This window comes from Furipterus horrens, unplaced genomic scaffold, assembly GCF_987537825.1.
Source record: "Furipterus horrens unplaced genomic scaffold, mFurHor1.1.pri manual_scaffold_7, whole genome shotgun sequence".
Taxonomy (NCBI): domain Eukaryota; kingdom Metazoa; phylum Chordata; class Mammalia; order Chiroptera; family Furipteridae; genus Furipterus; species Furipterus horrens.
In genome coordinates, this window is record NW_028327177.1 from 48,097,046 (window position 1) to 48,119,222 (window position 22,177).

The following is a 22,177-nucleotide window of genomic DNA, read 5'->3' on the forward strand; positions in this document are numbered from 1 at the left end:
CTGCTATTGAGAGCTAATGAATGTGACTGCAAGTCCTATTCATGCATATTCATGATGAGTGAGGATCCAAGAAATGCTTTCTGAATGATGAATAAATGAAGCATTGCTTCATTGATTAATAAACTCCACAGGTCAAACCATGGCTTTCTCTCACCCCCAACAAAAATAGATGTCAAAACTATGCAGCAGAACAAACAATCGGTAATAAGGATGCTGTGTTCCTTCACATCCAAAAATGAGTCCTCCTTTACTGAGGAATATCATAACTGAATGCACAAAACCAGTCAGTACTTTCAAATATCTGTACACAGGCTGGCTCTGTGTTCTGTGACAGGATGTTTGATTACATGTGGGTCACTGGAAACCACTCTTATCACACCCACATTTATAAATTTGCATTTATAAATATACTTAGTTATGCAGAGATGGGTAAAAAACAAGCTATATATGGCTAGTGCCATCTAATTTATTAACTAATAATTGAATAAAAAATAATTGAAATAAGGCTCTGATCAAACTCACCTGTGAGAATTTGAGCAACCGAACACCAGACTGTAGAACAGGACACGGCCTGCTCTCTGACTGCACTGCAGTGATGCAACACACAGAGAGACGCCTGAGCCAGCCAAGCCCACAGCTTGAAAACCTGCTTATCTGCCAAACCAAATGGCTTTGTGCCGCTTTTCAATCTCTTTCATTTTATTCTTAAAAAGCCACATCGGAAACCAAACTAAAACTAGAAGCAGGATAATAGAAAACTCTGAGGAGAAAGAGTATTGTTTGGAGGGAAACTACCCAGGGAGACAGTAGGTGTGAACACCGCTCTGCCTTTTTTTTTTAGCCTCATCCTAGGACATGTTTATTGATTTTTTTGAGAGGGGAAAGGAGGGAGGGCGGAGGGGAGGAAGAGAGAGAAAAACATCAATCAGTTGCCTCGTATACAACCCGACCTACCAGGGACTGAACCTGCAACCTAAGCATGTGCCCTGACTAGAAATCAAACCTTTGACCTTTTGGGTTTACAGGATGACACTCCAATCAAATGAGCCACACCAGCAAGGGCCACCACTCTGCTTTTTGATTTGGAGGTGGTTACATGATGGTTTGCTTTGAGCTAGACTTGTCTGTTTTCTGTACATTGCCATGTGTATGTTATACTTAAATTAAAAGAAAAAAAAATACCACTCCAGTATTGGGAAAACTCTTTAAAAACTCTCCTTTAATGACATCAAAAATATTCTTTCCCATTTTGTAATTTAGAATTGGTGAGTACCTGGCTAGAAATAACAGAATTATCAAGTCAGAAAGCATCTTTTAGAGCCATTTAGTTCAACTTTTTCTAAAATGTCCTGTAAGAGATTCAGTTAGTGCTTACACACTTCTAATGGTCCCTGTCAGGCACCTTTGATTGTTAGAAAGCTCCTCCTTATTCTCTGATCCACAATTCTGCCTTTAAAATTCCCAATTATCATATTGTCTCTCTTTTACACACACATACCATAGTCATTTTAATATCCTGTCAGCCATCAATGCACATGGCCCTGTATTAAATGATACTGAGGTAAATAAAGACTCTGTCCCCTCCGCATCAAAAAAGTAAACACCAGTCAGCTTGGTGGGCAAATCCCCAGTCAGAACAAGGTAAATTTATCAAACTAAATGAAACATCTTCTAGACCACCCTCATCTATTTGTACATATTTCTGCTTATCAAGCAGCTTTTAAAAAATCATTTTAAAAACTGTGATAAAAAGCACATAAAATTGATATCTAAACCATTTTTAACCATGCAATTCTGTGGCAATGAGTGCATTCATATTCTTGTGCAATCATCACTACCATCCACCTCCAGAACTCTTTTCATCTTGCAAAACTATAACTTTAGACCCATTAAACAGTAATTCCATTTTCCCCTCCCTCCAGTCCCTGACAACCACCATTCTACTTTCTGTCCCTATGAATCTGATTACTCTGAGTACCTCAGAGAAGTGGAATCATATTTTATTTGTCATTTTGTAACTGGCTTGTTTCTCTTAACACATTGTTCTGAAGGTTCATCCATGTTTTGGCACAGGTCAGAATGTCCTTCCTTTTTAAGGCTGAATACTATTTCATTGTATGGATATACCATCATCGTCATCGGCAGCCGTCCATCTCGAGAGACGATGGGGTAGCTTCTTGAGAGTCTATCTGCACCGCCGAGAATGGCTGTGCAGTCCGACTCGGGAGTGACAATCCCTGCTGCACTTGTTACAGGTGAAGGCAGATGGCTGTTGTTGCTGCTGTTGGCGCTGCTTCCGCCTCGATCTTTTCTGGGCCGCCTCCTCATTGCGCGCAGCCTCTGCGCGTGACGTACCTTGTCTGACCGTGAGCCTCCAGGCTAGGCGGTCGTCTGCTTGAACTTCCCATGTGTTGAGATTGATGGAGCATTGTGTCATATCCTTTTTGCAGATGTCTTTGAACCGCAGTTTTGGGCGCCCTGTCATCCTCTGGCCTTCTGCTAGCTCGCCGTAGAGAAGGTCTTTGGGAATACGGCCTGCATCCATTCTTTTGACATGGCCGAGCCACCTGAGACGTCTCTCACTAAGAACTGCATGCAAACTGCTCATGTTGGCTCGCTTCAGCACCTCGGTGTTGGGAACCTTATCCTGCCAGGCGACATGCAGGACGCGTCGCAGGCACCTCATGTGGAAGCTGTTGAGTTTCCTTTCGTGCCTTGCGTAGGTGGTCCACGTCTCGCTGCCATAGAGGAGAGTGCTGAGTACGCAGGCTTGGTAGATGCGCAGTCTGGTTTTCTCAGTGAGGCTGGAATTGTTCCATACTTGCCGGTTCAGTTTGGCCATAACTGTGGCTGCCCTGGCGATTCTCCGGTTGACCTCCAAGTCAACTGACAGAGAGCTCGAGATGGTGGACCTGAGGTAAGTGAAGTCGTTGACAACCTCCAGGGTGTATCCGTCGATGGTGATGCATGGGGTAGTCCCCGTGCCTTGAGCCATAACGTTCGTCTTCGTCAGGCTGATGGCTAGTCCGAACTCCTTGCATGCGTGGGAAAGGCAAGTGACTAGCTGCTGGAGTCCCTCTTCGGAGTGTGATGTCAAGGCTGCGTCGTCGGCGAAGAGCATCTCACGGATGAGCACCTCTTTGACTTTGGTCTTGGCTCGTAGACGGGCCAGGTTGTAGAGCTTGCCATCGGATCTGGTGTGAATGAAGACACCCTCGCTGCAGTCCTTAAAGGCGTATTGGAGGAGCATGGAGAAGAAGATTCCGAACAGCGTAGGCGCGAGGACGCAGCCCTGCTTTACTCCGCTGCTGACTGGGAAGGCCTCAGAGGTTGCGCCATTGTAGGACACCGTGCTGTGCATGTTGTCGTGAAAGGACATGACCACAGCAAGCAGATGTGGTGGACAGCCAATCTTCCGTAGCAAGCTGAAGAGTCCGCTTCGACTGACCAGATCAAACGCCTTCGTGAGGTCGATAAAGGCGAGGTAGAGTGGTTTATGCTGCTCGTGACACTTCTCCTGCAGCTGGCGTAGGGAGAAGATCATGTCCACTGTTGATCGGCCAGCTCTGAAGCCACACTGGGACTCTGGGTAGACGCGGGAAGCAAGGGTCTGCAGGCGGGCAAGAGCGACCCGGGCGAATACTTTGCCGACGACGCTGAGGAGAGAGATGCCCCGGTAGTTGTTGCAGTCGCTGCGGTCTCCTTTGTTCTTGTACATGGTGATAATGTTGGCGTCTCTCATATCCTGGGGGATGTAACCCTCCTTCCAGCAGAGACAGAGTAGATGGTGGAGCGGCTGTAGCAGGACTGGTTTCCCGCTCTTTAGGATTTCTGGAGGGATTCCGTCGCTTCCTGGTGCTTTCCCGCAAGCGAGGCGGTCGATGGCTTTGCCGAGCTCTGCCGCAGTAGGTGGGGTGTCTAGCTCCTCCATGACTGGTAGGTCTGGGATGGCGTTAAGAGCAGTGTCTGTTACGGTGTTCCTCGTCGCGTACAGCTCGAGGTAGTGCTCGGTCCACCGCCGCATTTGCTGTTCCTGGTCAGTGATGACCTCACCTGTCTTGGACTTAAGGGGGACGATCTTGGAGGGGATTGGGCCTGTTGCCTTCTTGATACCCTCATACATTCCTCGTGCGTTGCCTATATCGGCGGCTTCCTGGATGGTTCTGCACAGGTTTAGCCAATAGGTGTTGGCACAGTGGCGGGCAGTCTTCTGGACTTTGTTCCTGGCAGCCCGTAGAGCTTGAAGTGTACTGGGAGTGGGCGTGGCCTTGTAAGCCAGTAGGGCCTTCCTCTTAGCCTCGATCACGGGTTCCATTTCTTCCCAGTGAGCCTTGTACCAGTCAGCGTTCTTCCGCTCTTTCTTCCCGTAAGCAATAATGGCGGAGTTGTATATGGCGTCGCGGAGACGTGGCCAATTGGATTCGATGTCATCTGCCGCCATTCCCTCGCCGAGTGCATCTTCCATCCTGTTGATGAATTGCTGGGTCTTAACTGGGTTGCTGGCACAACTGGTGTTGATGCGTGGGCGACCCTTCATCTTGGAGTGGTGCAACCTCTTCGGCATTATGCGCACCTTGCTTACCACGAGGGCATGGTCCGTGTCGCAGTCTGCACTGTGGTAGCTGCGGGTGAGGAGGGTGCTGCCAATATCCGTTCTTCTGGTGATGACGAGGTCAAGCTGGTGCCAGTGGCGGGAGCAGGGGTGCCTCCATGACACCTGGTGGATCTCTTTGCACTTGAAGAATGTGTTTGTCACGCACAAGTGTGGATATACCACACTTTGTTTATCCATTCATCCATTGATAGACACCTGAGTTGCTTATACCCCTTTGCTAAGGTGAGTAACGCTGCTATAAACATTGGTGCATAAAATATCTCTTTGAGATTCTGCTTTCAATTCTTTGGGGTATATACCCAGGAATGGAATTGCTAGATCATAAGGTAATTTTATGTTCAATTTGTCTTTTTTTAGGAACTGCCATACTGTTTTCCATAGCAGCTGCATGATTTTACATTCCCAGTAGCAGTGCACAAGGGTTCCTTCCAGTTTCTTCATATCCTCACCAACACTTGTCATTTTCTGCTCTTTTCTTTTTTTTTTTTTTTTGATAGTAGCTATTCTAAGCAATTTTCTTTTGATAACAACAACAATGACTACCACTAGCTATGTGTGTGACATGTGGCTAGCTCTGAACCCTCATAACCAAACTTTGAAGTTTAAATATAGGACCCTGAGGTACCTTATTCCATTGCTAGGATGGGACGGACCTGGAATTTGAGCAGGAATGCAGTAAAATCCATTTCCTGTGCTCTAATCACCTCACACACTGCCTTCCTTCTTACCGGAAATGGTTTCTGCGCACTGAGTCAGATGTCCAGGGAGCTCCTGAGCAAGAAGATTATTGTCCCGCCCACAACCACAGCAAGTTAATTTGTCAGCCTTCTGTGAACAGTCCAGATAAATTAGACTACATTTAACTTTTCTAGGAAAGGAATCTCACACTTAACAATGTTTATGTTTCTCCCAAGTACTCGCTACAATGCCTAACACACAATACTCAATAACTGTACATTAAAAAAATAAATTACGGTTATAGAAGTCCGATTATCAGCATTAATGACACACACCAGTCTGGGAGACTAGAACAAACACAGAGTGGACAACCATATAGCATGTACATTACAAACTAGTAATCAAGACAACTTACAGTATTTTCCTTCTGATTTCTTGACTCTTACATAAGGTTTTTTTTTTTGTTTCTTTATCCTTCATTTACCCCTGACTTTTCTTCTCTCCTTTCTCCCCCACTCCTTTCCTGCTCATATCTTAGGATCATCTTTGGAACATGACTTTGCTTTACTGATTACTGTCCAAACAAAAGTATAGTCACCCATTCATAAAGCAATTGCTGGCAAGAACAGGAGGCTTTAACCAGTCAGGACCACCGATAGAAGGGGATGGGGAAGACTTCTGCTGAAACTTCAGGGGAGACAATGGATCCTGAAATAATCTGTTAGGAAAAGATGTGGAGTAATAGTGTTGGGTGGGCAGGCAGTCAACAATGTCCCTATACATTCTGTAACAGCCACAGGGAGTGGTGGTTAATCAATCAACAATGGCTGGCTGCAAGTGTGTGAAACAGTGCCAGAGGGCAGAACTAGAACCAACGGGCAGAAACTATGGAAATAAAACATTGCAGCATGAGAGAAAATGCTTTCTAACACCCACAGCTATCCAAAATTGAAATGAGCCACCTTAGGCAACAGGAATATCCCTGTCACCATGCTTCTCATAATGTCACTTCCATCTCCTGCATTAGAATCACCTGGGCTAGACACTAACATCTGAGATTTAATGTTCAAGTGAAAGTGACTAGCTGCTAAGGACTATGTGTAAAACGCACCACCAATATCTCTTCCTTCTATAAGATTCCAGGATGCTAATACTGGACACCAAGGTAGACAGGTGATGTCGAGAGCACAGCAGCTGACACTTAACACCAGAGGAGCAAGTCATTTTTTCAGTTGGATTGTATAGTACTTACCCCCTTAGTGAAGACTTACAGCTACAGCAACAGTGTAACATTTGAGTCATTTACTAAAGCAATCAAAAATTTTCTTTCTACTAGACTCTTGAAAAATTACCTGCTTGGAAAGGAATTTAAGGAACATTACAATTAAATCCTCATTTAGTGGCTATCTTAATTTATTTAAAACTTTAAAAATAACAAAACCAAAAAGCAAGCAGTTACGAAATTTAATTTGGTATAAATTTTTATATACATTTAGCATCCATTAAATTTGAAACAATTCAAAAAGTCAGTATGGTCCAGAGATATAAACCAGCTCTTATGGTATGTATTTGATCACATTGATTACCGTAAGCCAATATTAAGAATTCATATGAAGCCTAGGATTGTAACCATTACTATATTTGTCTGTCACTCTTCATATTAGGAAGCCTCTCATTATTTAACGATGCAGCCCATCCCTTTAGCCCAGGCCAGGGGAACCCTCAGCTTTCTGGAATCCCCAGACTCTCTCACACTTTTGCATTTTCCCTTAAGGCTTCCAACTGGAGAATTCCTTCTCCCCCTACCAGACCCTGCTCCATCATCTTGTCCTCACTATGACCAACAGCTCTTTCTTCTGCTTGCAGAGCACTTTGTACTCCAGGTCAGCACTGATCACACTCTCTGAAAAGCAGGTTTATGTCCCTATGCCCCCACTTACAGTAACTTCGGCTGCAGAGACTATCCTGAGCCCTGAAGCCTCTAGAAATTTCTAGTATCTCCTACGCTGATCAGTAGTCCCACTGACTGAACACCTGAGCTTTTAGTAAACAAACACTCTGCTAGGTAGGATGGTTTATGATTGACTCCCCCACTAGACTCTGTGAACTTTTCCCAGACTTCAAGAGTATATGAACTTTTTATTGTACTTAGCCCATCCAATTGATCCTTGAACAGTGCGAGGAGTAGGAACAACGACCTCTGTGCAGTCAAAAATTCATATATAACTTTTGAATCCCCCAAAACTTAACTACAGTCATGCCTCAGCCCCTGCAGGGGATTGGTCCCAGGACCCCAGCAGATGCTCAAGTCCCTTATATAAAATTTAACAGAACAACACACACAATTGGCCCTCTTGTCCTCAGTTTCCTAACTGCCGATCAAAAATACTTTTAATCAGGGGACAAGTGGACTTGTGCAGTTCAAACTGTGTTGTTCAAGGGTTCACTGTATATGTTTCTTGATGGAAGGAATGAACAGAGTTCCTCCTCTCTAAGAGGGAAGCCCACAGTCTAGTAGTAAAAACAGCTCCCTTTTATTATGTACCTACGGTGTTCCAAGAACAATTATTATGAGATTATATATTAGCTCTGTTAATCACAACCACAAACCCAAGGAGTATTATTATCATCATTTTATAAATAAAGAAATAAGTAACTTCCCTAAAGTCACAAGCACTGGAGCCTAGCTAGATAGGAACTCAGACCTAACTTAGAAGCCTATTTTCTTTCCACCATATTATACTATCTCCTCTCAAATTTAAAACTAGTAATCAGCACCAATTATTAACTTATTAATTTTATTAATAGTATTAAATGTTAATAGACATTAAATACAGTAGATATTCAATATGTTAAATATGATTATGCAAGGTAATTACGTGCATAATTGGTAAATTATATCATTTTGACTAAATATTGTCACTCCTAATTATGGTGATGCTTTAAAAAACTTTTTCCTTAAAATCCTCACCCAATATGTTTTTGATTTTAGAGAGAAAAGAAGGGAAAGAGAGAGAGGCGGGCGGGGGGAGAGGAAACATCATGTGAGAAAGAAACATCGTTCCACTGCCACCAGGAAATGAACCAGTCTCCTAGGTATGTGCCCTGAGCAGGGATCAAACCCTTAAACTTTTGGTGTACATCATGATGCTCCAATTGACTGAGTCACCCTGCCAGGAAATGGTGATGCTTCTAATAAACTAATTTTTATAGAAAAAGCACAATTCCAATACCAAACTGCTACTTTACAATATATTCTCCTTTTAAATCAAATAGAAAATACTAACGTTACAGAAACTTAGCCCTCAACTCCAAATCACTTATTTCTTCAATAGTGTTGCCATGATCAAGAAGACAAAGATAAATGTTTGGGTAAAATCATCACCATTTAGGGCACTTATCAAGTACCTACTCACTGCTCATGCAAGCTTAAGCCTTCTGATGTCATGTAAAACAGCAATGAATGTTACTTTCTAGCCCCAAGTTAATCTCTGTGAAATTCCCTGTAGGTCCCTCAGTTAATCACCCACTTGTTCAAAGCAGTAAGTGATGCTCAGTGTCTCTTTATTATTTGGCAACATCATAAATACTGGATGATGAAAAAGTCTAGGCAAGAAGCCGATTGTGATGGGAAAAAAATTGGCTTCCCAGTGAAAGGCTCCAATGATTCCCCTTTGTTTACACAACAACATCCAACATTTAGTTCCGGACAAGGATCCTCCATGCTTTCTGACCACCTCGCCAGACCGAATGATCCCTGTGCCAATGATCTGTTCCTTTCCAGTGCGGATACTTCCCGGGTTCACGTGCTGTGTCGCCGTCAGGATTTCCATCATTGTCCGCACATTTGTGCCTGAACTTCTGACACTCTGCCTGACTCACACGGGTTACTCAAGGAAAGCTTGCTCTACTCAATACTAAATATAACTAAATACCAGAAGTGGGTGCTTCTTTAAGAAAACATCTCTATTTACAACACTCCTAGCACATTACGTCTCCCAGGGGCAGGTCTGCTTACAACTACACCCACGCAAACATCTTAATGGCTACTTTGCCCCAAAGTTACCTGATGACACTTACATTTTCTCTGCAGTCATGTTGGCTGCAGGTCAATACTCATTAAACTGCTGTTTTAAAGTCATACAAGTGATGCTCTTTAAAAAAAAATGTACATAAGAAAAAATCACCATTCACCTATCCTTTAGAAACAATTGCTATTAAAACTTTAGTATAAGTTACTGATATGCACAGCTTACAGATTATCTGTCCCACATATGAATATTTTATTTCAGAAATGGTATCATATATTACTTATCAGTTTGTGTTCAGTTTTTCAAAAATATATTTCATATTAATAAGCATAATTTAATACGATTTCAAGATATCTACAAGGTATTCCATTGAACAGATGTATCTTAATTTGCATTTGTTTAATAAACCTTCTTCTTGGACTAGAGCTTGTGGAATTCTGGGCCTGCCTCATGTGTTTTAAATTCGGACAGATCTCACTAAACTTCTCAAAAGGACTGCTCTGATCACACTTCCTGACCACCTAGGAGGAGGGGCTCTTGCACCTTTTTTTTGTTGTTGTTGCATACAGAGAAATGTGCATTTGGGCACAAGGTCAAATACGTTTCGTGATTTTGGTTATGGTCAAAGAACTCTGAAAGCCACTGCTCAATCCCAAAAATTTAACCAGAGGCTATAGATTAAGTAATGTTAAAAACAGCACCAAACCATTATAGTTAAGATTAAGAAAATGATTAACTTGCCTAAACGTTCAAGGATTTCAAAACATCTACTTAGGAGTTTCATAACGGTTTCCAAGATGGAGAATTTCAAAATATACATCTTTCTGTCAGTGGAAACTCAAGCATGGCCCCCGTGGGCTTTGCCAGAGGAGGCTCTACACTGATGACTAGATTCATTCTTTTTCTCTCTCCCCCAGCCCCACTGTCCCGTTCTTAAGGGCAAACTGAAAATGAACAGAACAGGAGGTGGTAAACAGCACCCTAAGAGAAAAGTTGCCTTGGGTGGTAAGGAAGGTGGGGCTGCAGGCAAACGACAGGCCTGGTGCCCTCAAAGCCCTCAAAGCAGAAGGAAGTCTCACTTCCTCGCGGCCTCCTCCCTCGGGCCTCGCTCAGGCCTCGCTGCAGTTCTGCTCTGCGTGACACAGCTTCCCAGTGGAAAGCAGAAGTGGTCCTCCCTCTCCCCAGGTTGTTCCGAAACAAGCTTCTCCATTCCCTTCACCTCCGTGGGGGTTAACATTTACAGGAAGAGGAGCTGCACCCAAAGGCCCAAACACCAAGAAGATATCATTGCTCTAGCTGGAGGCAGAACGAAACCAGACCCATCCGTCCGATCTCACTGTGTACTCTCACCAGCGACCAAAAGCAGACCCCAAGACGTCATTGTATCTCCCAGCCACATGCTGTACCAATAGAGGAAGAAGAACTGGGGAGGAGCTTCCAGTTGGCAAAGAGCTTCCTATGGGCAAGGACTACGGTCAATAAAGAGTAGTAGAGAGGGGAGGTGGAGGCTGGGGGGTGGAAGGATTGAGCAAAAAAGAAAAGAGAGAGAACTTGTGGACACGGACAACAGTGTGGTGATGGGGGGAAGGGAGGGATAAGGGGGTACAGGGGAGATAAATGATTAAAAAAATAAAGAGTAGTGAGAGTGATTTTAGAAGCTCACAGGAAGGTGGGAGGGCCGGCAGCTCAGCAATATTTGACTTTTTCTTAAGTACAAACTGTAAAAAGGAAAAGACCCCCAGAATTACAGGAATGAAGCTTTCTTCCCAGGGTTGTATAGCTCAACAAGAGCAGACCCTAGAGCATTACGAAACACCCTCTCGAATGAATCTTCTTTTACATGCATCCTCATTTGTGAAGCTTTATGGAACATCATTTATATATCTCAGCATTTAAAAAAATGAACAGAATTGCACTGAGACTAATGGAAAGTCTCTTCCCTTAAATAATCCACTCCCTCCTATCGTGTCAACTCATGCTTTGACGGTTTTGTAAAACGGGAGGAGGTGGCGGGGGAGAGCTGAAGACAGGAGCTTGACAAGGGAGATTGAAAATAAGCTGAGGATTATAAAGCATGTTTAAATAATCAACGCTTAGAGTTCTATACAAATGAAAACTCCATCCTGACTATAAATATAACTTTCAAGAAATAGCTTTGTGGCAAGAAGAAAAGTTGACAGATTTTTCAACGTGGAAGAGCCTTTTTAACGTACCATCCCAAATAATTATGTAAACTTGCTATTCTAAATTACAAGAGAGCCCTTCCAGCTAACCTAAGCCAAAGAAACCTAAAAGAAGGTCCCAATATTTCAACTGGCCTGTTCCAAAAATTCTAATTCCTCAATTGGCAGATTTCCATACCATTTTCTACACTTGTGCTTCTCCCCCAAATGGAAACTGAACTCAAAATAAATTTTAGATATGATGATAGGATGATAGAGCGAACTCAACATTTCATAATTTAAGTATCAGGAAGCTAGGCAGCTGTAAAAAATCTTTCAATATTTCTGACTTAAAAAAAAAAGAAAGGAAAAAGAAACAAAAACTAACTTCCTTTTCCTTGCTAATGTCTTCATTACCAAGCTTAAAAGATGGAGGCAATGTCTATGAAATTGTAGGAGCATGGGCTTAGGACAGCAGTCAGTACATGTGCCCACTTTGGCAGTTATCAGAGATCCGCCACCCCCACCCCGCCTCAAGCAGAAAGCAATGCGGCAAGGCACGGAAGCTCCTCTGCCAGTCTAGCTTAACACAGTGCATGCGGGCGTTTTGTGCCGACGCACGCACGCATTGTGATGGGAGCGGGAGATTTTTTTAAATATGTGTGCGAATTTTGTCATTCCGTATAAATTGAAAACTACTTTGAATTTTCTTTATGAAACTTTGATTTTCTTACCTTTGGATGTATTCTTTATTGTTATTATGAAAGATAAAGACACTCTAAGGACAATTTGCGAAAAACATAATTTTACATGTCCTGCATACAATTTAAGAACCATAGTTGATGCATTTGCTCATTTGTCCTGAGCAGTTAGTTCAGATAGTTACCAAGTGGTGGAAGAAAATTACTTGTGATACTGTTTTAAAAATGTATATTAAATGATAAATTAACTTCTTTGTTTTTAAGTAATTGAGTACCTACTACAGATCCAAAGGCAGAAAATGGAGAGAAGCTCTAAAGTTGGAGCCAGAAAATATGACTACTCCACCCAAAGGTGCCATTTAACCAGGTCTGTGACCTTGAACATGCCACCAAACTTCTTTTTCTCTATGTCTCTGATTACCCTGGGGTACCATGAGAGGTTCAGATGAGATCAGAGCTCAGGAGGCTTCAGAGCCCTGTGTAAGCAAAAGGTGTTGGCACTATCATTGCCAAGAAGTGCCCAAGAGAGGTTTAACATGTCATTGATCAATGTTCCTACTAATGATTGTGGTGACCTTTCAATACTAATAATATCCATGTCTGAGGATATCAGCAGTGTGCATGAGCTGTAACAATGTTCAGTGCTCTGGTGTGTATACATTTTATTCTTATTTATACAGATTTAAAATTAGTATTTTTATTTTTCGATAATACAGCTTAATATTATTCAATGATAACTCCATGTATTCATTTGAACCAACTGGCATCTCATGTTTTGATGACTTGTTTCTGAACACAAATATAAAGGAACTAAAAAGCTTTGAAAATCATTAATTTGCAAAACTTCTGGACTACTTTTCTGCTAAAAAGAATGCCATTGAGGGGGCAGGGGGTGACTGATATCACAAATTCTCCACATACCTTTGCAACATCTATGACTCTATAAGATAAAGTGGGCCTTTTTGAGTAGAGCAAACAATTGTTGCAGGCTACATTTTACACTGCCAATCAAGCCCCCTCTCCAGGCAATACAGCAGAATCATCAGTCCTGAGTGGAGCTTCCCACTTAAAGAGTACTAGCACTGGTATAACAGGATAGTCCAAAAAGTTCCTCAAATCCCCATTTTAGAAACCAAGACAGAGGGCAAGTAAGCCTCAAATGCCTTAGGAAGCCCAGCCTTGTTCCTTCTGCCTTGCACAGGGCCATACTTCCATTCCCTCTTCCATATCATCCCAGCTATGTGACAGGCTCCGGGGCTAGTGTTCCAGACAAGACAGATAAAGCTGTTGTCATGGAGTTTTCTTGTAGTTGTTAAGACTATACACATTGGGGCAAGTCATAATATAACTCTGGTTACTATCGTAAAGGAAATGATGGCTAAATTAATAGCTCAAGTAACTTATCCCAAATCACAGCTCTGGTAAATAAATGGTGGCTGAGACCCAAACCCAGGTTTCCTGACTGCTGTTGTCTCTTACATCAGGCCCTCCACCCTTCACTCAGGAAGAGGGTTGCTCCACTGCATCCAAAGAGGCCCAGCCACCCAAAGGCCTCTGTGATCAAATTACATTTCTTCAAGACTTTCTCATCTCCAAATGAAAACCAGGGACTACTTGAATCCCACCTTTTGCAGCAAGCTTACCTAACTCAGAAAGGGCTTTGGGTGCTCAGTAAAGCACCTGTACTGTCACTGCCTACACCCTGCGCACTGCTTGAGGTGTTTCCAGTACAGAGAGAATACTCCTTTTCTGGCGGCAAGCCAGTTGGGAGCAGCCAACAAATCAAGAGCCAGAGGAAAAAATGTCAAAAAAAAAAAAAAAAAAAAATATATATATATATATATATATATATATATATATATATGTAGTATCTGACAGTGAATGAAGTAGTCTATAACACGATTTTAAAATTCAGATATAATATCCAAGAGATGAGTGCATTTTTAAATTACTGATATTCTTAAGCACCTTACATTTACTAAAGCATGTCCTTCATAATTCTTGTATTTTGTAAAAACATTTTTATATTGTCACTACATAGAAATTTATAAACTGCCAAACAACTTTTGATGGAAAACTTAAGATCTTTCTTTCAACAAAATATAACTATTTTCCAGTTAGGGAAACACCCTACCTTCTCTACTGCATCCTGTTTGTAACAACTTCTGGTTCTCTAAAATTTAATTATCAGTATTCAATTATTTTGAAGAAGAGGATAAACTAATTTCCAAAAATAAAAATAAAAAAGAAGTAAATCAAACATCCTTATTGGCTAGCTCTTAGGGTGGGCCAGACTCCTGGGTCCTGCTTTACGACAGCAAACCCCTTGTATATTAAGCAGATTTACTACTAAGGCCAGGTGGCTCAAACGGACAAATTCGAAATCACCAAATTAAAAAGAACCAGAGAGCCTTATTTTTTTATAGTCATAATTATCTGCAATAAATAAGCGCCATTCATGAAATGCAGAGTAGGTGTTTGGGGCTTTACGTGCAATAAATGGCTGAGGAGATAAGCTTATGTTCTCCCAAAGAGCGGAAACCCAAACAGGGAATTTCAGCCATAGGCCCAAGTTCACTCTCAGCTAGGAACTTGCAAGACCCACATTCAACTAGGGTTTCTGAGATGGTAAAGAATTCTGGTGGGGTTTGGGGTAAGACACACACACTTGGAGACACAATCATACTACCGCAGGAGCACGCCGGCTATTAGAAGTCATATTACAAATGCACAGCATCCAGAAGCCGACAAAGTCGGTCAAGATAAAGCAGGAAAGTGGGAACTGAAGCGTACACCCTTCCCCCAATGCGAGGGAAAGACAACCCCTGAATTCTTAAAATAACTCTCGCTTCCTCTCGGAGGCGGAGGCACCCGACTGTTACTACGCGGACCAAGAGGCGCCTGGCTCAGCGGGAGGGTGCGCAGCAGCCTCCGCCGCACCCCTCGACGTCACGCTCCTACGGGGGCTCCCCAAGAGAACAGCTGTCCTCCAGCCTGGAAGAGGGCCTGAGCCGAGCTCCGCTCCACGCCTCTTGGGACCCAGGGCCCAGCAGGGAGCCCAGATTGTGCAACCTGAGGAGTCTCCACCAGGGTGCCAACCAGGATCCCCGCCGCGCGCCAGCTCCGAGAGGAGATGGGCTTCCCCCTAGCGCTCCAGGAGAGGCCCTAGCGGGGACTGCGTCCGCCTCTCCCGTACCTGCCAGAGGGCCTGGCTGAACACCCGCTCCAGCCCCCGCCCCTCCCACCACGCCCCTGCACGGCTCCGGGGAGAAGACACCTGCGGAGCTGCCAGCTCCCGCCTCCTCACCTCCCCCCCCCCGAACCCCGTCACCCAAGGGCTGAAGGCATCTGGGTGCCCTCACCGCCGGGCTCGGCGCCAGGGTGGCCAGGAAGCGGCTCGCGTCCCTCGCTCCCGCTGTCCGTGCCGGCCCCCAGCTCCCGGCCCCAGGTCCAGGGCAGACCCCACGTCCGGCACCGACCCTACGCTCTGACTCGCGCTAGTGGCACAACCGCGGCCCCCGCCCAGTCCAACCTGGCGCCCCCGCCCACCTTCCGGGCTCACGCCTGGGACTCACCAGCTCGCGGTGAAAGTTGCGGATCGGCGGCGGCGGTGATGGCGGGGCTCCACTGTGACTTGAGTTCAGAGCCGGGGACGCGACGGGGCGGCCCAGCGCGGACCGTGTAGAGAGGTGCTGCGGGTCGGAAACCGAGGACGCACGGCAAAGGGCTGCAGGCTCCGAGCCCTGGGTGGTGCGGCCGCCCGGCTGGCCGCGCAGGCTGGAGACTGCAGCGCGTTGGCCCGGAGGAGCCACGGCCGGGAGCGATCGGTGGGCGGCCCCGCGGGACTGGAGAGGAACTGGCTGTCTCTGGGCTTGGCCAAGAGGTCCCAGCTACTTCCTGGTGCTCGGATTTGCATACTGCGCCCGGGGGGCGGGGAAGTGACCGTTTGGCCCCTGCCCAAGGTTTGGATCTTTGGCGTGGCTGCCGCGCAGAGCTTTGAAGGCAAAGAAACCTGGTGTCCAATGTGCAGCTTGGGAGAGTGGAGCCACCTCGGGCCCAACATTCTCCCGTAGAGACGACAGAAGGATCCTCCAGGGAGACTCTCTGGAGTCTGGTCGTCAGTGAAACCTCTCCAGTCTCCTTTCCTTCTCTTCCAAACTCCTCCCCAAGGTGTTAGGAAGTGGGGTGCCCCTCGAAGCAGAGCGGGCGCGCTCTTATCCCCCAACATTTAGAGTTCTGTACAGAGAGGGTGAGGTGTGCTGAGTTGAAACCCAGAGTCTCATTGAATTCTTAATCAGTACAGAGTCAGATCCTTAGGAGTGTACACGGGATGTGCAGGGTATTGATAGGTGGAAAGGGGCTGTGGAGCTAAATGGCCTGGCAGTTACTCAGTTCCTCAAAACTCCGATTTCCTCCCTGGAAAATGGAGATAAAGATGCCTACCTCACACTGTGCCTGACACACAATAATGGTCGTTGTTATTCTTTCATTTATATGTAGGGAAAGAAGGGGAAGAGTCTAGTCAAGGAACTGGTATAAATGACCCATGGACATGGACAATGGGGTGGGGATTGACTGTGGGACAGGGGCAGGGGTGGGCAGTGCAGGGGAGAGCAATAGGGGGGAAATGAGGGACAGCTGTAATAGAAGAACAATAAAAGAAAATTTTTTTAAGGATTTAAAAAACATTGAATGACCAAAAAACAAAAAAACAAAGAATGTCATGAAGAGGCTGGCCCTACCTAAGAAGGCTACAGCCACAGTCCAGCAACCAAGTTAGCCACCGTATGACACAATCAATACATCAATCATTTGTTACTGGTAAGAGAGTAGAAAGGTTTGCAAACTATTGCCTTAAATGGGGGGTGGGAGGGGCAGGGTGGTATATACATATGATGTTCACTGGATGCGGTGGTTAGTTTCCTGCTAAAGAGGTTACCTGTTAGAAGGTGCTGGATGTGTGAGTGAAATCTGTTGTGGATCCCATGGAGCAATTCACAGCCTGAGGACCCATTTCCTGAACTGTTCTTCAGGATGTCCTCTCAAATATATTGGCCCTAAATTAAAATATCTATTTTATCAATGACTCCTTGAGATCCTGGCTAAAGGCATGTGGCAGTAAAGAATGGGACACAAAATGTTTGGTGTTGATTAAGTCATCTAGAAGATCCTGTGTTTGGTTTTTTGGTGAAATGTCTCTTGGAGTAAGGAACAAAAGTATCATCGGGAGGAACTGGGCTTGTACCCAGCTCCACCACTTCTAACTCCTCACACTCAAGTGTCCTAATTCATCACTTTATTCATCTAGAGCACTTACAGTGGGCAACATTCATTTCAAACTAGACTTAGGTACTTTGTACCATTGTCTGCCTTTGTTTCATGTATTCAACTTTCAACTGCTGATAGATAGTAAACCCCTCTTTAGAAGGCATTGCTCTTTTTCATTATACCTTTCAAAAATTGTTAGATGCTTATTTTAAAATACTTCATTAGTATTTGATGGATTAGTTCATTGATTGATGGATTGAGTTGTTTCAACAGTATTTTCTATTGAGAATTGAGCACAGAATGGAATGATTAGAGGCAGATTGTGAATCAACAAAGATTCCTTCCCAGTGTAAGCAGGTTTTGCAGAAGGTGAGGGATGTGACTGAAGATGACTTAAGGAGCAAGGAGTGGAAATGGCATCAACTGTTGTATAGTGCATCTGCATTTTTTTCAGATTTTATATTTGCAAATCCACTTACTAAAATGTGTTTGTAACTCCAAAATCAGTACTTACAGCACTTTTACATTCATTCACTTACATGACTACAGCAATGAAAATTTGATTTTCTTCACGCTCACATTCCCAGCTGAGATCAAACAAAGCAATGCTCTGCCTTTTTGTTTTAGCTCCTGTGCAATATAAACACTAAAAATGCATCCTTTGTGTGATCGGTTTAGCGCTATGATTTTGCATTTTTGTACTTTTTGTTGGTGATTTCACTGTTTCACTGCCACCACATGTACTGCTGATGTGTTGTCCCCAGCACAAGAAGGCTATGATGTGTCTTATGGAGGAAATACATGTGTTAGAGGAGCTTGCTTCATGCATGAGTTATACTACTCTTGGCTGTGAGTTGTGCTAGTGAGTCAACAATATATATTAAATGAGGTGTCTTTAAACAGCTTCACACATAAAACAAGGTTATCTATTAATCGAGTGATGAAAATATGATGGCCATAGGCTCATAGCAACTTAACCCTATATTCCTCCTCAGTATTAGCTAATACCTTGTTTGTGGAAATTTTATAGACTGTAACTACTGCAAATAATGAGAATCACTGTGTATAAGAATATACCATCACCCATTTGGTAGGAAATGGAATGCCTAACCTCAAGGAAATTCTCCTTCATCACAGGCCTTCATCATCCATCACATGTCTGACCATGGCCCTCACAGACAAGATTGGTCACTTTCATTACCCACATTGCCACTTGATCTGCAGCCCATCCCATTACTACAACTGTCCTGTGTGCCCCTTCCATTCTGCTGGGAGCTTCTCTCCAAGGGTTCAGACACCTTAGCCCAACTCAGGGACCCTTACAGACCATCTGTACAAGCCCCCTGGTTGGCCTTGCAGGAAGGGGAATAATAGAGACTAAGATTATCCATCTGACTCTTACAATTACAGACCTGATTTCTGAGGCCCAAGTAGCAAATAATACAGAGCAGTGGCACTCAACCCTAGTGGCATGTGAGACTCCCCTGCCAAGGCCCTATCCAAATAATGAAATCAAAGTTGTGGGGTGGAGAATAAGGGGAAACCTGATCATCAGAAGCTTTAAAGCTCCCCAGGTTGTTCCAGTGAGCAGCTGAGATTGGGAACTACTGTTAAAGAGCCCCAAGCAAACGCAAGACAGTATGAGTTATGTCTGCCAAATGATGTGTGTCTACCTACCATCACCTTACTAATAAAATATACTAGAAGGCCTCTCACCAGACACATTTGGGACTAACGATTAAAAATGTTGTTCAAAGTGGGGAAATCATAAAAATGATGTAAATGTGCCTTATACATTTTACTGGAATGTCACCTAAAGTATAGTCATTCACTGCTGATTTCTTGTGCAGTGCCTGGGTGTTTCCTCTGACCGTGCGTACCCTGCTAGGCATTCTGTGTCATCTTCCTGACCTAAACGGTACCTAAGAAACCTCACCTCTGATTTCTAATTACACCTTGGTGGGAGCAGAGCATGGGCCTGCATAGTGACCTTACTACAATCTCTTACCTTCTACAGCTGCTTCAACAACACCTAATTCAGAGAATTATTTGCTTTTACGATTTACCTATGACTGTTTCCAAGTATTTGATTTGGTTTACCTAGTAGCATTTTCACTCACATTTTTAAGTTGCTATTAATGAAATTGCCTATTTACAGGCACAAATTGACACAAAAACCACTGGCTTTTGGAAAAGTATGTAAGTGTTGCCTACAGGAGAGGGTTCGCTTTGCTCGAGAGATGGAGCGCTGTTTTTCAGAGGGAAGCCGGAGTTGGTTCATCCAGAGTTTGTAGGGAAGAAGTTGATTCCTGAGACTTTTCTGTCATGACTACCACCCAGGAACTGGGAAGGTCATGTTATGTTAAAGCCTCCAGTCAATCCTCACACCAACCAGGTTTTTCTCCCTACACTTGATAGGTAAAAAGAGGGCCTCCAAAGTAATTGATGACTCACTAAAATTCACCTTGCTCAAGGGGCAAGCAATGGATTTGAACCCCTTCTGTCGGTCTGACTGACATCAAAGCCCAAGCTTGTATCCTTAGTTTACAATGCCTTCTACAAAGTTGGGGCTTGTGAGCCTGTCATAGCCCAGAAAAAGCACAGTGTGCCTGAGAGCAAACAGAGCTAAAACTAGGCTGAAACCTTCTCAATTCTTTTATATTATAAAGGAACAACCAAGCTACTTTAACAAGAAATTGTTGAAACTCAGCCAAATAATAATACTAATAACACCAATAATGTAATTAGGATTGGCATCTTATCAAATTTACAGCAACATTAATTTGTCACTCAATGATACACAAGATTGAGCTACATGGTAATTAGGTTAAAATAGTAAATTGTGCATTTAAAAATGGTCTCATGTAGTCAGATCAGGGGCTTCTGGGGTCTTTTGGAGCATGTCCAGAAATTAAGAGGGATAATTGTTTGTGACTTCATTTCTGTTTTTCCTCTGAGGGAGATGGCCCTGAAGCCAAATCCTCCTCCTCCCCTACCTTCTGATCATTGGTGAGGATGCCCAGCCCCTTAAATCTAACTGGTCTCAAGGACCCTAGTATCTGCCCTGCCCCCAGTTCTAATTCTACAGGTATAAAATCTGTTTTCTAGCTGCTCTTATGGTATCTAAGACCTCACGTATTTAGCTTTTTATTTTGACATAATTTCAGACTTAGAGAAAAGTTGCAAAAATAGCACAAAGATTGACCAGATATCCTTCAGTCAGATTCTCCAACTGTTAGCATTTTACCATATCTGTGTTCTATCTATTGGCTTGAGAGTAAGATGCTCCTTTACCCCTAAATGCTTCCATGTATCTTCCTAAAAACAGAGACATTCTTTTATCAGGAAACTAACATTGATATGACACAATTAATCTATAGGCCAAATTCAAATATTGGCAATTGTCCCAAATATATAATTTATAGTAAAAGAAAATCCAGGTCATGCTTTGCATTTATTTTAATGTTTCCTTTGTCTCGCCTTTTTTTGGAACAGTTACTCAGCCTTTCCTGTGCTTCATAGTATTGACATTTAAAAATAAATACGAACCAGTTATTTTGTAGAATTCCTTCAATTGGGGTTTATGTAATATTTTCTTATAATTAGATTCAGGCTATGCATTTTTGGCAGGAGTGTGTGGATGAAGGCAAAGGAGCAAGTAGTCATGTGGTACCTGACATCATCAAGGGAGCTGACCTTTGGGGGACATAAGTGAGCACACTCCAGAGACAGATGTTGCAAAGGAAATCTATACCACACCCCACACCCAGCCCTGCGCAAACTTGGCCTGTGGCTCCGTAGTACAGGGGTGCCTCCTGCATACATTGATCTTGAAAGCTGCCTGTATAACTTCATTCCTTCTGGAAGATGCAGCTCCACTAATCACCTCCAAGGCTGAGCAGAGGACATCAACCACTTTCAATAACTGGGCAGGCATCCTGCTCAAGTGGGTTGGGCCAGGGACACAGATGAGTGTGGACTGGTAAATGCTTAGCTGCGGGGTTTCCAGGGTCTCCTGTTGTGTTTTTGAATCCTTTTTCTTTTAAGCTCTTCTTCTCCTCACCTTCCAGAAAGTGAAGGCTTGCCTGGGGCAATTAGATACTATGGGGACCTAAGCATCTGGGAGGTGGGCTGACTCAGTGGACTGGATTCTGGTTCCAGAGCTCTGGGTGGTGGCCTCCATCCAGGCTCAGTTGCTTCCTCCAGCTCAGGACTGGAGTCTGATCTCAGTACAGGGTCTTACCCTTCTTAGAGACAGGCATGTCCCCATTCCATCCATTCTCCCTCCATTTCTTCTCTACTGCACGCGCTATCAGTCCACTGCTACTTCCACAGTAGGCTCTGCCATCACCCAACCTGGAAACCAGCTGTCTTAACAATGGCAACCTCAACCAGGAGCCCACAGCCCAGAACCTCCATGATTAAGAGAGTCACAAGTACTTATGCATATGTAGATAAAGTGGTAATGGTTAACAAAAATCAAACGTGTTGCCAGCGAAAAGGGGTGATTTTAGCACAAATGATTATAGGTACCAGGAAGTTAATAAACAAAAAAGGAAAACTATAAAAACCCTTTTGGGCTACAGAAGAATGTTAATAATTTTCATAAAATATTGTTTATACACAAATTGCCACAAAGCATGATCTCTCAAGATGTTTATCAAATATTTATAATTGTTCCATTGGAAAAGTTTTCATGGTCAAATTGGTTGGGGACCTAGA

The 22,177-nt window shown here is 43.8% G+C and overlaps 1 protein-coding gene across 3 annotated transcripts in view; it reads right to left on the minus strand.

Moving 5' to 3' along the window:
* LYN (LYN proto-oncogene, Src family tyrosine kinase) overlaps window positions 1–16,046 on the minus strand; it is a 135,566-nt gene extending 119,520 nt beyond the window's left edge. For all 3 annotated transcript variants that reach the window (XM_090283680.1, XM_090283678.1, XM_090283679.1), the window contains exon 1: window positions 15,763–16,046. The gene's annotated coding sequence lies outside the window, so the exon portion shown is untranslated. The remainder of the gene's footprint in view (window positions 1–15,762) is intronic.
* Between the last annotated feature and the right edge of the window lie 6,131 nt (window positions 16,047–22,177).